The sequence below is a fragment of the Natator depressus genome, chromosome 5, assembly GCF_965152275.1.
Source record: "Natator depressus isolate rNatDep1 chromosome 5, rNatDep2.hap1, whole genome shotgun sequence".
Taxonomy (NCBI): Eukaryota; Metazoa; Chordata; order Testudines; family Cheloniidae; genus Natator; species Natator depressus.
The window spans coordinates 50099579-50114966 of record NC_134238.1 but is presented as its reverse complement, the minus strand read 5'-3'; the positions used below and the strand labels follow the sequence as shown (position 1 = coordinate 50114966).

The 15388-nt window shown below is 44.5% G+C and overlaps 1 protein-coding gene and 1 long non-coding RNA gene across 2 annotated transcripts in view; one reads left to right on the top strand and one right to left on the bottom strand.

Annotated features, from left to right (window-relative positions):
• The window catches only part of ZFYVE16 (zinc finger FYVE-type containing 16), a 55751-nt gene extending 44513 nt beyond the window's left edge, over positions 1-11238 (bottom strand). The window contains exon 1 of the mRNA XM_074952782.1: positions 11067-11238. The gene's annotated coding sequence lies outside the window, so the exon portion shown is untranslated. The remainder of the gene's footprint in view (positions 1-11066) is intronic.
• LOC141987442 (uncharacterized) overlaps positions 9284-15388 on the top strand; it is a 30240-nt gene continuing 24135 nt past the window's right edge. The window contains exon 1 of the long non-coding RNA XR_012639529.1: positions 9284-9301. This is a non-coding gene — a long non-coding RNA (uncharacterized LOC141987442). The remainder of the gene's footprint in view (positions 9302-15388) is intronic.

Sequence of the window (15388 nt, the reverse complement as noted above, 5' to 3'; positions counted from 1 at the left end):
AAGAAAGGAAAAATTAGAGGTAAGGGAAAAGAACACAGAATGGAGATCAAGTAAATTTTTACTTAACAGAAAGGGTGGGTGCAAAGTGAGGCAATAACCAACCAAGTTTTATTTATTTTAAGGGATGGCTCAAGTATGCTATAAGAACAGAAATTCACAAGAGCCATCACCAGCTGTTCAGGCTGCCCGTCTCCCAATTTTATCTTTAGGTCAAAACAAAATTCTCTCTCCTAGTTTCCCCACAACTTTTTTCTGTAGTTGCTTCTACAAGCATCTCAGTTTTTGAAAAATATGGTGGTCACTTTATAGATGACAAAAAAAACAGGAGTATTTGTGGCATCTTAGAGACTGACAAATTGACAAAGATGACAGTCCTCCAAAGAAAACCCACCTGTTGCAGAAAGTTGTGCTGGCCATTCATTATTGGGTGCTCTTTCCTTTAAGCCAGTACTAAACTCCCAGCATGACACTGGGCAAGATGATGCGGGGGTCAGAGGCTGGAGCTATATTATATGGCTGGAGATGTTTTTAAGATGAGAAATGAGTCTGAGGCCCTCACTACTCCTGATCAATTCCATGACATCTTAAGAAGAGAGGGGGCATTAACTCCAGTGCCCAAATTCTAACTAAAATAACTACATTCTGAGTATAGAAATTCTCCCTACCTTTTGAATCAGAGATTCCCCACACACACACACACAATTTCCCCTCCTAAAAAACATGTGTTGTGCTGTCAGAACCAAACAGATGGCACACTTCATCCCAGAGGTGGCTAAATGATCATATACTACTCTATGTCAGCATAAGGCATTTCCTAGTGATGTATTTAGTGGCATCAATATTTCATGACACAAAATAATTTTACTTTTATAGCACCCATAACAATTGCCTGACTGTTTGTGGTAAGCAACCACAAGACGCTGTGTATGAATTATTTGTATTTTTATTCTCCTAAAAACCCTTTACACTTTATTATTCGTAATGAACAGGGCATGTAGGCACAAGAAGACTTTTTGTTTAGGACAAGGATGGTAAAGGCTCCTCCTGACTGTTCAAAGGAGACAAAAACCATTTTGAAAAAAATGAAACCTGCTTCTCAAGAGCAAGATCCTTACATTTTATTTACCAAGACGAATGACTGGTATGGGAGCACGTGAACACAGATGGATAGACAGGGTGTTCAATTTCAGGGTAAAAAGGAAGTCTGATGTGTTAGGTTCTTTACGAATGCTTACGGTTTCATGTTAGCATAAGCTTAGAATCTGGACTCCAATACTGACTTCCAACCACTATTTTACATTTGTGTTATTCAGCAATTAGGGGATAAAGATGCCCTAGAGAGTTAGTTTTTCAATAACATTTTATTTTTCTTAAAGATACCATACTTATGCTATAAATTATTTCAATAACCAGAGATGTTTCTTTTTAAAAAAATATTTTATACTATTTGAAGGTTATGAAAAAAATCTCACTTTTCTTCTGGTCCTTCAAGAGTCTATATCCAAAAGTCTGAGAGAACATATAGCACCATTCTGCTCTGTGACATTTGATACCCTTTCAAAAGGTAGTGCTTTCACAATGTGTTGCCTGAACACTAGCATGACGCCACTTTTCAAAGCAAAAAGTGTCATACAATAGGGATTGCATGTTAGGTTGTAGGAGTTCAAGCAACATTCAGGGTACGTCTATACTGCAATAAAAAACCCATAGCACCAGGGATTGGGCTGTGAGACTATAAAATTGTAAAATAGCCATTCAGGTTTGGACTGAAACCCAGGCTCTGAGACCCTGCCCTCTTGCAGAGTTTCTGAACATCTACACAGCAATTTTATAACCCCACAGGCTCCCCCCGTCCCCTGAAAGCCTGAGTCAATTGACTCAGGCCAGTCGCAGGTCTTTTATAGCAGTGTATACATCAGGGGTGGGCAAACTACAGCCCGGGGGCCACATCCAGCCCTTCAGACGTTTTAATCCAGCCCTCAAGCTCCCGCTGGGGAGTAGGGTCCGGGGCTTGCCCCAATCCATGTGTGCCATGGCTCCGCCTGGCTCCTGAAAGCAGCATGGCATGTCCCTGCTCCAGCTTCTAAGCATGGGGCAGCCAAGGGTTTCCGCAAGTTGCCCCTGCAGCTCCCACTGGCCGGGAACCATGGGCAATGGGAGTTGCAGGGGAAGCGCCTGTGGACGGGGCAGCATGCAGACCTGCCTGGCCACGCCTCCGCATAGGAGCCGGAGTGGGGACATGCCACTGTTTCTGGGAACTGCCTGAGGTAAGCGCCACCCGGAGCCTGCACCCATGAACTCCTCCTGCGCCCCAACCCCCAGCCCTGATCCCCCTCTCACCCTCTGAACCCCTTGGTCCCAGCACAGAGCACCTTCCTGCACCCCAACCCCTCATCCCCTGCCCCACCCCAGAGCCCGCACCTCCAGCTGGAGCTGTCACACCCTCCTGCACTCCAACCCCCAATTTCATGAGCATTCATGGCTCATCATACAACTTCCATACCCAGATGTGGCCCTCGGGCCAAAAAGTTTGCCCACCCCGGTATACATACTCTCAGTTGTTTGTCACTGAGCATATACCACCACCTCAAGAGAGAAACTGAAAGGGAGGGGTTAATATTTATGAACTGCAAGGTTGGCAGTTGTAGCCTACAGATGGCAGTCTCTCACAAATGTTAAGGGGGACAAGGTGGATGAGGCAATATCTTTTATTGGACCAACTTCTCTTGATAAAAGAGAACCTTTTGAGCTACACAAAGCTCTTCTTCAGGTCTGAGTAAGATACTCAGTTGTCACACATAAATACAAGGTTGAACAGATAGCTTAGCATAAGTAGTTAACACATTCAATGGGACCATTCAAGGTGAAGTGGCCCATTAACACCACTGCAGTCAAAGGACAAAAAGGAGCGTTAGTGGGTTACAGATTGTTGGAATAAACCATAAATCCAGTTCTTTATTAACACCATGATTTTTAGTGTCTCGCAAAATGAAGAATTTATGCTCCCAGGCTCATCTTTTCAAAGTGTTGTGCAGTTTTCCTTTAAGGATGAGGACTGAGAAATCAGATATAGGGTGATCAATCACTCTGTGAAAAGTATTTACCCACAGATGATCTGGTGTTTTGTTTTGTTTTTATCATTTTCCTGCGAGAGTTCTTTCAAGAGCGTATTGATCATCTGGTTTCATCCACATAGTTGTTACTGGGGCATTTAGTGCACTGGATGGATGAGGTACACCACATGTTGGCCCGGATCTTAAAAGATGGGTCATGAAGAGTGCTGATCATTGTAGCAGTGGAGATATGAATGCAAGTTTTGCATCTGTCAGTCATTCTGGCAGAGTCAGATATGTAACCCACTAACCCCATTTTTAGTCATGTGATTACAGGAGTGTTAACAGGCCACTTCACTTTTAATGGTCTATTATGTTTCTGTATTTTAGTTTAAATGAATTATTACTCAAAGTTCTGTATTAATACACATAGTAAGGAATCCAAAAATATTTCCTGGAACTTTTTTGTTATCTGCATTGTTACAGACATATTTGCTGACAGGTATTTTTATATAAATTACCAAAATAATTGAAACTGACATGATTATATTGTGTTCTGACAAATAAAATAGGCAGAATTTTTAAATATTGTGAGCAGAATTTTTTTTTATTTTTGGGTCCAGAATTCTCCCAGGAGTAAAAGATGTATGTTTTACATAGTTAAAGACTGTATGGCCTAGGTCTATCCTACTGACTCACACGGACTTTGCAGTTATTATCCTGGGGTGCCACTTAATTCCTGTAGAAGAATAAGTAGGATCCCCTTTAAAAAAAAAAAAAAAAAGCTGATCATGAATGTTTCCAAGGAAACATTCACCAAAAAGGTCTTTCTTCCAGTTATCATTCCATTCATTTTGTAGGTTCAGCACGGTTATAATTGGGCCTACAAATTTACCCTAACACTGAGCGTAGCTGTAAATAGCGAGCAAAAGTTTATAAAATGTCACAATAACCTGTAACAACAAAAGTTAAAGGGAAAACATATGAAAGGAAGACAAAGACTGTATGAGTCCAAGCAAAAAAGGCCTCCTGATACAACTCAAGAACTTATGTTAAGATCATGTATGGTAAACAAAAGAAGCTTGGGATCAGAAATCAGTGAATCAAAATGGGTGTGTCAGAAATTAAGCCTAACTGGTGGATATAATTATGAGAAGATGAGCTATTCCACCCATCACTTCTCTTTTGGGATCCTTAGAGAAAGACTCTGGGGAGAAAAACTGGCTACTGAAGTGAGCTTCACTATCAGGCTGCGATCCCCATCATCTCCGGGGCCTTTGTTATCCTACTGAGAGATGTCTTCACCAGATCAGGCCAGAGAGGGATCCAGATGACATCACTATCTCTGCTGGCTCTGGCTGAATTCTGATCACCACCTAGGATGTGAGACATGGTCAAACTCCCCACCCTTTGTGTTTTCTTCTCCTTCCCAATTTTATTAAAATGATGTTGAAGTAAAAAGAAAACGGTACAGAGTTTAAGTATAGAAGTTTCTGGTTATCAGGGAATAAGGTACAGATCATCAAGGGGTGCAAAACTCGGTTTAGGAACGGGTGGCGTAAGGAATACATAATCTGCAATCTCCCCAATTGGGGGTAAAAGTTTAACGGGTCAAAGTACAGACATTGAGATATGGGGGTATGTTGTTCATATAATGGCTATGTTCAGGTGTGGAGTATAATGAGTGTGGATGATGAGGATGGATTTACCCTCATTTGGTGGGATTTAATGTTCAGTGAGTTTATGGTTCCAGTTCATATGGTCCAACTTCTCTTTCCTAACCCTCCCCTTTTCCCTTCTGTTTACTAAGAGTCTGTGTTAGGTTTCAGAGTAGCAGCCGTGTTAGTCTGTATCCGTAAAAAGAAAAGGAGTACTTGTGGCACCTTAGAGACTAACAAATTTATTAGAGCATAAGTTTTCATGTGCTACAGCTCACTTCATCGGATGCCTGCGTGTATTAGCTGGCCAAGACCGTATATTTTGCAACATTACCAGAAAGAGGCAACTAAAAGCACTGCCCTAAACTCATACCAGCATTGGGCTGTTTGCCAGGGCTGTGCCTGTTTTTTTTTCCAGCAGTGATGTTGTAAGTGACAGTCAACACCAGAGACAGAAGCTGTATTTTCTACTTCTGCTGGTCTTTCCTCTCCTCTTGTGTGTGTGTGTTTGTTGTGTTTTGTCTTAAAGGAAATGAGACCAGACTTAACAGCAACAACAGCAGCTCCAGTTATTTCAACTAACTTATCTTTTCCTCAAATAGACAGTTTTTACCATATGTACTACCATCTAAAAGACAGTCTAACTAGGGAATTTTTCCTTCTAAAAACTCTCTTCAGTTAAAAGGAAAGGCAAGAAGGGATGTTGTTAAAAGCAAGTCTTCATGCCTTACATTTATAGAATATCAAGGTTGGAAAGGACATCAGGAGGTCATCTAGTCCAACCCCCTCCTCAAAGCAGGTCCAATCCCCAATTTTTGCCCCAGATCCGTAAATGGCCCCCTTAAGGATTGAACTCGCAAGCCTGGATTAAGCAGGCCAGTGCTCAATTTCAAATCCTTTAACTGCTTTTCCTTCTTTTCTGTATCATTAATTAATGGTTACAAGGATTTTTAAATGGTGTTTGCACCCTGGTACTAAGCAGGCTGATGTCTCTCTATACCAAACCCTGAACCGTGTTTAAAACTGTTTAATGTTGGGCAGTGATTGGTTTATACTAACATCTTTCATTCCTTGGCCTATTTATTCTACCTAAATTAATGTAACAGCACCCAGATGGTACACATGGGAGATAAGGGTGTTTGCTCATGTATTACAGAAAATAATACTAAAAGTGCATTCCACTTTTCTACGTAAACATTTAGTCTACTTGGAAACAAACCCACCATAAAGCCTTCAACTCACACACTCATTGTTTTAACTTACCCCAACATTTTAGGAGTAGCCCTCAATTTAAAGTAGTAGAAAATAATCATTATACAAAAACTTAATTGCAATATCAGAAAGTATATATGATATATAGTGTAATTACATGTACTAGTAATACACCTATATAGCATAAACCAGGAAGTCAGTACATGTAGAATAGCATGTATAAACTACAGAATTAAAATAAGTTATATCTTTAAGGAAGGCTTCTGGAAAAATTATGACCTTTAATGACATCTTAGAATATACTATATCTGCTGGTCAAATACCCTTTTTTCCAACCAAAATGAATATCAAAAAAGCTTGTTAAGCGAAAAGCTTATGTGGATACAAAACGAGAGAAGCAGTATGAATCTCAGTCATATCACATGACAAAGCCATGTCTCAAAAACTCCTGCTATGGCACTTCACATTCCACAAACAGAAAGATTTATATAAAGAAATATTAGCAGGCATTTTACCCAGTTCAAGCTGCAACGTGAGGAGCTCATACTCTGTACACAATGTTGCATTCATCTGAAGTATATACGTTTCAGAGTAGCAGCCGTGTTAGTCTGTATCCGCAAAAAGAAAAGAAGGACTTGTGCCTCCTTAGAGACTAACAAATTTATTTGAGCATAAGCTTTCGTGAGCTACAGCTCACTTCATCGGATGCACAAGTTGCCACAAGTCCTCCTTTTCTTTTTTCTGAAGTATATAGTATATGATAACACTTGTAAACAGCAACTTTAAATTCTAATTATTGATTTTATATAAGACAGGCACATAGATAACATTTCAGTTTTCAGAAAGTAGACTCTCTTATGGGCTTCCTACTCCATCCCTTTTAAAAAAAAAAAAAAAAAAAAAGAAGGTTTGTGGGGGCAAAGACCCACCTTCATTTTGAGTTTTTGTAAACTTTAGACTAGTTATAGGTCAAAATTACAAAAATATCTATCCACTTAATCTAGAGATCTAAATAATATTTTAGTGTTTAATAGTAGCAAATGTTTATGAAGGCCTTGGGAGGCGAGCAGAGGGAGCATTATGGTCCTAATCCAGAGACAGATCTTTGCAGACCCCAGTGGCTTGTGAAAATATGAACCCCTACTGAAACAAGGGCCCACCCTGCTGATCCAACTGCAGGATCAAGAACTACTTTATATAAAAGAGCATGCTAACCCAATTGTGTGCCAGGTTTAAACAGATGTAAGTGTGTCCATATACAAACACCATGTCTTCACTGTAAAATGTGTGGTTTTAACATCAAGATAGCTATCTGGATATAAAAATCTTAGAGGAGACAGGGCATGGAGGAAAGAGTTTATTGTTGAGACAGAGCACAATTATTTTACAACAAGAATAGTTCTCTAAATCTGTGCAACATCACATCGTTAAACCAGTGCAACTCTGTGTTTAGACCAGACCCTTTTCAATCTTTCTTGACTAATTTTTATGGTGCATAAAAATAAGATGCCAAGAATGGTATCAGGGTTCAGCTGTTTTTCTCCCACCCCAAAGAGTCTCTACAAGTCCTTCGTAATCACGTGACCTCCAGTATTCCCACACTTCAGAAGGACATACAGGACTTCAAGCATGGTGGTGAACAAAGTTCTCTTTGTCAACTACCTTTGGAGTTCATCAATACTGTTATTTACCTCACAAGAGGTGGTCTAATTCACTACTGTCTGATTACTACGGCAAAATCTCCAGAATATGTTATTACAGACTACAACAATCCTTGTTGAGCAGGTATTATCTATACCCACAGTTTGGTGCTTGCTTCCATTGCAAAGTTAATAGCTGGGTCAGGATGTTAAGAAAAAGAGGTACAAGTTGTGGAAGTGTTTGCAAACATACAGAAAGCAAGACACATGAGCACTATTAACTGTAGGAATATGGCCTTGTTTGGAAGTAATGTCGCTTCACACATAAACTAGAGTGTACAAATTCCACTGACAAAGGTTTAACTCAAATTATACAAAATATTATAGTTCCTGAGATAAAATAACCTGACATCTTTGGCCTCTTAGCACTTATTATATGGTAAGAGAAATGACCACAGGAATATAATGCCTGAGGCCTGGGCTACACCTAAAACTTAAGTTAACCTAGCTATTTCGCTCAGAGATGTGAAATATTCACACTCCTGAACGATGGAGTTAAACTGACCGAAATTCCAGCGTAGATACACTAAGTTGATGGAAGAATTTCCATCAACCTAGCTACCATCTCTCAAATGGGTGGATTTACTACAGTGACAGAAAAACCCGTTCCATCCCTGCAGCGACTGTCTATACTACAGCAGTGCAGCTGTAGCCTGGCCACTTCTCTATTTCTCCCGCACCTGCCCAACACCAAATAATCTGTGAAACAGTCTTTTGAATATACAGAACAGAAAATGGTACAAAGTGAGCAATGCAGTGGAAAGAAGTCAACCATCCAAGGCAGATCACTTGTTTTCATTATCATTGTTCCAGGACCCCAGGAGAACAGCTGTGCCATCAACAGCCAGTTCAATAATTGAAGAATGCATTTTCCTGACATAACAATGAAGTCTCTTACTGACTGTGTCTATTGCTCCAATATTCCTATCTGCATCAGCTTTTATTACTAAGCTTTGGAAAACAAGTCATAGAGGTACCATTATTTCAACAATTCTGAAAGATGACCAACAACTCCTCAAGCAATCTAAGTGTTCTCCAGCTGTTGCAGATTCCTGTCTTTTGTGATAAAATATGGCTACCGACTACCATGTGTAACAATTTTCTATTAGAAAACTTCTAAATGACCCAATCCTAGAAGCTAATAATTAGGCAATTTTAGACACTGTTGAGAACCTTTAACTGCAATATTCATTTTTTCTAATATAATACATTATTAAGAATCAGCTAGGTGTTAACCTTGCAGTTTCAGAAATTAAGATACATCTATTTTAAGTAAGGCTGCATGTCTGTCACGAAAAAGTCACAGTTTCTGTGACCTCTGTGACTTTTGCAGCAGCCAGTAGAGCTGGCTCAGGGCTGCCGGAACTCTCGGGCAGCCCCTGGGCCAGCAGCAGTTTGGGTATAGAAGGGGGCTCAGGGCTGGGTCGGGGTGTGGGGCAGCACTTACCTGGGGGAAGGAGCAGCCAGCATGTCCCTACAGCTCCTGACCTAGGCAGAGTGGGCAGGGAGCCCTGCAAGCCACTGGCCCTGCTTGCAGGCACCACCCCCACAACTCCCATTGGCTGCGTGCACTTCCTGGCCAATGGGAGCTGCGAAGCCAGAGCTTGTGGTGAGGGCAGTGCCAGGAGCCTCCCTGGCCTTCCCTCCCCCTAGGAGCTGCAGAGACACGCAGAGCCAGGTAGGGAGCCTGCCTGCCAACCCTCCCCCGAGTGCCAGCAGGGGTCCCAGGCTGCATGTCCAGCACATGCGGCGCCCCCAGACCACCCCCAGAGCATCTGCAGCCCCCGTGCCCAAGTTTTAGTTAGGTGTATATAGTACAAGTCATGGACAGGTCATGGGCTGTGAATTTTTGTCCTTGACTTTTCTAAAAATACCCATGACTAAAACGTAGCCTTAATTTTAAGATAGCTTGTGGAGCACATGAGTGGCACAAGTATTTTTTTAGTCTATGAAAATTATGCTAAGGCTGCCTTTCATATACATTGTTAATTAAACCATTCAGTTGTACTCACTAGTCTATTTTGAGCAAAACTATCAAAACAAAGCAAAACATCAGTTTATACTTCTCCAATAAAGCAATTGAAAACAATGTTCTGCTTTCTATGGTATGGCAGTAAGCACAATTCAATACACCTGACTTCTTGAGAGTAATAGAGTAATCACCTATTACACAGTGCCTGTGGAGTGCAAATTGCTTCAATCCAAGCTAAAGATGTCTAAAAAATAGGTGGTCTCCACAATAACAATTTGCAAACAAAGTACCAGTTGCCAATATTTAAGGATGGTGTTGGGTTTGTCAACCCGTTTTACTCCACCTCACCGACAGATTTTCAAAGGATGTCATAATTTACATCATATCTGCCTGGATTAGACAGAAACTTTCTGCCATAAGGAATTTACTTTCTACATTTCTAAAATTTCTCTTTCCAATTTATAAAATATCTTGCACATCTACAGGTTTCAGAGTAGCACCGTGTTCATCTGTATTTGCAAAAAGAAAAGGAGTACTTGTGGCACCTTAGAGACTAACCAATTTATTTGAGGATAAGCTTACGTGAAGTGAGCCGTAGCTCACGAAAGCTTATGCTCAAATAAAATTGGTTAGTCTCGAAGGTGCCACAAGTACTCCTTTTCTTCTTGCACATCTAGCAAGCTATACAGATAAAGACTTCTGAGTAGTCATGGAAATCATTGTTAGAGACTAGAAGAAACTACTGATGCTCTGCCAGAGGCTTTCAGTTTGAAATAGGAATAGCCAAAAGAAGTTAAATATGTTCAGAGATCACTCATTTTACCCCCTCACTGGACAGAAAGTTAGTTTCTAAATACAGTATGAAAGAGAAGCCAGCTGAGAGACTCAGAGGGGACAGAAAGAAGAAAGAGCAGGAAACATTATATTGTGATACCGCAGCAGTCAGGGGTCTCCCTGTACTGGGAACATTCAAGAGCCTCCACAAAGGAGGAAGGAAGAGCTGTGGGGCAGGGTGGGAGGCCCTGGTTTAAGCTGGGGACGGAAAGCGGCTGTCTAACACACACCAAAGAGGGACAATGAATCCCAGGGGTGCCCACCAACCAGGACAGCTTTCCAGGGCCTTTTGAAAGTCCAACAACAGAAGCTCAGGGGTCTGCGAACAGCCTCGCCCCCAAATCCTCTACCACCAGATTCCAGCCACCCCTCATCCCGGGGGACGGGACTAACTCACCCTGCCCCCCATACCCCGCTCACGCCAGGAACTAACCCACCCTGCCCCCCAGTTCTCTCCCCATCCCGGGCGGAAGGCGGCCACTGACCCCGCCGCCGCGAAGAGACTGGCCGGCCATACGGAGGCGGCGCGACTCCGCGATGGGCTTCTTCGCCGCGCCTCGGGGCAAGGGGCCGGATCCCGCCACCTGTGCCCCCCTCGGAGCCTGAACCCCGCCCCCTCCGGCGTCACCTCGCTCACCTCATAGGCGCCCCTCCCCCACGGGCTCCGGGACGGCGGCCCGCCACAGAGCGACCTCCGCCCCCGCTTCGCCGCTTGTTTGTGTTTTCACTGGACTCGCTCAGGTTTCTACGCGCATGCGCAGAGCCTAGTTCTCCTTGGCCTGGCGGAGGCTGCGGCCATTCCTTGGAAATTCCTTTCTGCGCCTGCGCAGAATCCTCCACTTCCTTCTTGCGGGGCGTTTTAGGTGCTGGGGGTGAGTGCCTCGAGCGCTTCGTGCTGTGTGGTGCAAGGCGGCGTCCACAGAGCCAGCCCCACCCCGCCCCCAAGGCGCAGGAGGCGCTACAGAGCCGGGAAGCTGAACGGCTGGAAGCCATTAGCAAAATCACCCTTCAGGTCCAAATCTGCTGCTGGCAACTGACTCTAGGCGGGTCCCCGCACAGATCTCACACCCGTTTAGTTAAAATAGCATTAATCTGTTTAGTGACACACAAACTGATTTCAGTGTGTCCACACAGCAGTCAGCGGCGGTTTCGCTACCTCAGTGGACAAAATGTGAGTGCAAGTTTTGTGTGAGAAAAAGCCCTCAATTCTTGTCCCACCTCAGATTGCAACAGTTTCAGTATAAATTATGCATTAAAAATCTACAAAAGGAAAAGGAGGACTTATGGCACCTTAGAGACTAACAAGTTTATTTGAGCATAAGCTTTCGTGAGCTACAGCTCACTTCATGGGATGCATTCAGTGGAAAATACAGTGGGGAGACTTATATACACAGAGAACATGAAACAATGGGTGTTACCATACACACTGTAAGGAGAGTGATCAGGTAAGGTGAGCTATTACCAGCAGGGGGGAGGGGGGCAACCTTTTGTAGTGATAATCAAGGTGGGCCATTTCCAGCAATTGACAAGAACATCTGAGGAACGGGGGGGAGGGGAATAAGCATGGGAGAAATAGTTTTACTTTGTGTAATGACCCATCCACTCCCAGTCTTTATTCAAGCCTAAATTAATTGTATCCAGTCTGCAAATTAAATCTATGTTAGAGGACTATTCAGGTTGAAAGCAATACACTCTGATGGGGTGGGGCCCAGTGATTTGGAATGTGGGAGGGGGCTGCGGGTTGAGGCAAAGAGTTGGCGTGTGGGGGGGTACTGGGTCTGAGCTAAGGGTGCAGGCTCTGGGGTGGGGTTGAGGCAGGGGGTTGGGGTGCAGGAGGGGGTATGAGCTCTGGCTGGGGCCAGGGATGAGGGTTTTGGGTGTAGGAAGGGGCTCAGGGCAGGGGCACAGGCTTATCTCAGGCGGCTCCAGGTCAGCAGTACAGCAAGCTTAAGGCAGGCTTCCGGCCTGTCCTGGCTCGCTACTGCACCCCAAAAGTGGCCAGGAATAGGTCTGGCTCCGGGAGGCAGGAGGCTTCACAGGGTGTTCTCACCTGCTGGCACTACCCCCCAGTTCCCATTGGTCACTGTTCCCGGCCAATGGGAGTGCAAAGCTGGTGCTCAGGGTGGGGGCAGCGCGTGGAGCCCCGTGCCTGGCCCCCCCACCCCGCCTAGGAGCCAGACTTGCTGGCCACTTCCCGGGTGCAGCGTGGTGCCAGGACAGGTAGGGACTAGCCTGCCTTAGCCCTGCAGCACCGCCAACTGGACTTTTTAACCACCCTGTCAGCAGCGCTGAGTGGAGCCGCCACGGTCCCTTTTTGACCGAGCATTCGGTTGAAAACCGGACACCTGGCAACCCTATGTGAATGCCTTATGGTACAGGCCTCAATTACATCAGTGGTTCTCAAACTTTTTTTTCACGGACCACTTGAAAATTGCTGAGGGTCTCAGCCGACCACTTAGTGATCTGTCCAATGTTGTTTGTACCATTAGCTAACTGTTGTAAAGCACTGTGAATAAAAGCACTATATAAAAAAAAATTATAATTAAACATTTTTTTGTTCCACAAATAAAAGCACACAACTCATATTTTAGTATCAGTAGTCTTACCTTTCTAATGCGGTGGATGTGCCCTCTCTCCTGCCGCAGCAGCCCCCAAACTGGGGCTGGGAAGGAGGGGGGTCTCTCCCTCTCTCCCACACTGCAGCAGCCCCCGAGCTGGGGCTGGGAAGAAAGAGGGTGTCTCCCTCTCTCTCCCACCATAGCAGCCACAGAGCTCAGGCTGGGAAGGAGGGCCGTCTCTCCCCAGCAGCCGCAGCCCCAGAGCTGGGGAAAGTTGCCTCTTTCTGTGGCCGCCACAGCCCTGCACGTCCCAAATTCCCACCACCCCCTCTTCTGACCCCCCTCCCACCTACCCCCTATTCCCACCCAAGGCCACCACCTCATCTTAGATGTGCATTTTCTTCAGGGTCAAGGCACCTAATTAGTGGAGCCATGCCTGCACAGCTCCACTAATTAGGTGGGTGGCCCTTCATTCTCTTGTATGGTGCCGCCCAGGCGTGCACCTTAGAGGGAAATATCCACAGACCACCTGAATGGAGCTCATGGACCACAGTTTGAGAACCTCTGAATTATATGATCACATACTATCCCTAGCCTTGGGCAAGGAGACTGGTATGAGGAGGGGGAGGGTGGAGATTAGGACTGCCTGGATGAGGAGATGAAGACCAGGCCTTACCCAGCGTGTGGAGGAGACTAGGGGGAGGGGAACAAGAGGGATGGACAAAACTGGCACAAGGTTGGCTAGTGGGACAGAGGCAAAAAGTCTGGGTGAATATGAGAGCACGCTGTCATCCAGCATCTGCTGTGGAACCCAAGATTCCTAACTCTCACCATTCCTCTCTACTTACAGCTGCAACTGAAGTCAACAGGAGTTGTGCTCTGCCTATATCAATGCTACATGAAAAATCAGGCACTAAGTGACTCAAATTGGGCACCCAAAATAAGTGGACACTTTGGATCTTAATCTCTCCTTGCCTCAGATCCTTATTTGTAAAATTAGGATAATAATAGCCTGTCACCTCAAAAGACTGTTATTAAGAAAAAATAATTTAATGTTTATAAAGCACTCAGATACTATAGTGATGAATGTCACAGTTTCAGGGCAACTGCAACTGGATTTCTCCCACCATAGTCTCTGGAGGGCACCCACTTGAAGGTTTCTGGCTCCACCTCTTCTGGGTGGAGACCCACATCTCCCTACATCCTGACCAGGAGTTTTAAGGCTGCACAGTTGCCTGCCGTACCATATGATATCCCGAGCAAGCTGTGCTTCCTCTCCAAAGGCTGTGACCAGTGTATTGCCTGCAATTATAAGTTACCACACAGCTCCTTCTAAGTAAGTGTGTTTATTCTTATGGTAAAAGCATTACAGAGAAAACATTAAAACAATAAAAGTTCTTACATACATGTTAAAAAGCTTGCCAGAGGTCACCCTCAGCTCCAACTTAGCGTTCTGGTAGGCGTGGTTGCTCCGGGGCTGGAGCACCCACAGGGAAAATATGGTGGGTGCTGAGCACCCACCAGCAGCCCCTCATCAGCTCCTCCCCTCCTCCCAGTGCCTCCTGCCCACTGGCAGGCCTTGCAGATCAGCGCCTCCCGTCTGCCACAATCAGCTGTTTTGCGGCATGCAGGAGGCTCTGAGGGGAGAAGGGAGGAGCAAGGACGCAGCGCACTTGGGGAAGGGGGTGGAACTGGGTAGGAAGAGGTGGGGTGGAGGTGGGGCCTTGAGGGAAGGAGCGGAGTGGTGGCAGGGCCTCAGGCAGCATCCCCCAGCACATTGGAAAGTCTGCGCCTGTGCTGGTAGGTTTTAATCCTTCAAAACCCACAACTGGGTTTTCTCTGTTAGAAATATATCTCTGTCTTAGATCCAGAGCAGAACAAAGGCATAACCTGTTTCTTTATATAGCTTTGATCTTGGCCTTGTGTAGCAGGTAATCACCAGACAAAAAGACCCTCTCCTCACTGGGTAGCTTCAAAGGCTGGGTTTTTGCATAACTGGAGATGGGTAATTTGCATTCACCTCTCCTTAGGGATTCCCCAGGAGATCCACTTCACACTTATTATCCCACAAGTCCATACTTGTCTGGCACATTTTCAATATAGTCTTTTGAACTCCCAGGTCTCACATCACATCTCTCTCCTAGAGAGGTTACATACAATCCCAGCCCACAATAATACATACATTTCGTGCAATGAGACCTTCCTAAGACATTGCAGGATATTCCCATATCCGTTACAATGAGCACCATGGAAAAGCCCATGAGGAAATTAATAATTCTATCTTCAGAGCAGGGTTTGTATAATATGCAGTAAATAAGTAAATAACGGATATGGGAATTTCCTGTGAGTACTATCCATTCTGTGCACTGAATAAGGCAAGGGTCCTATAGAAAAAATAAGT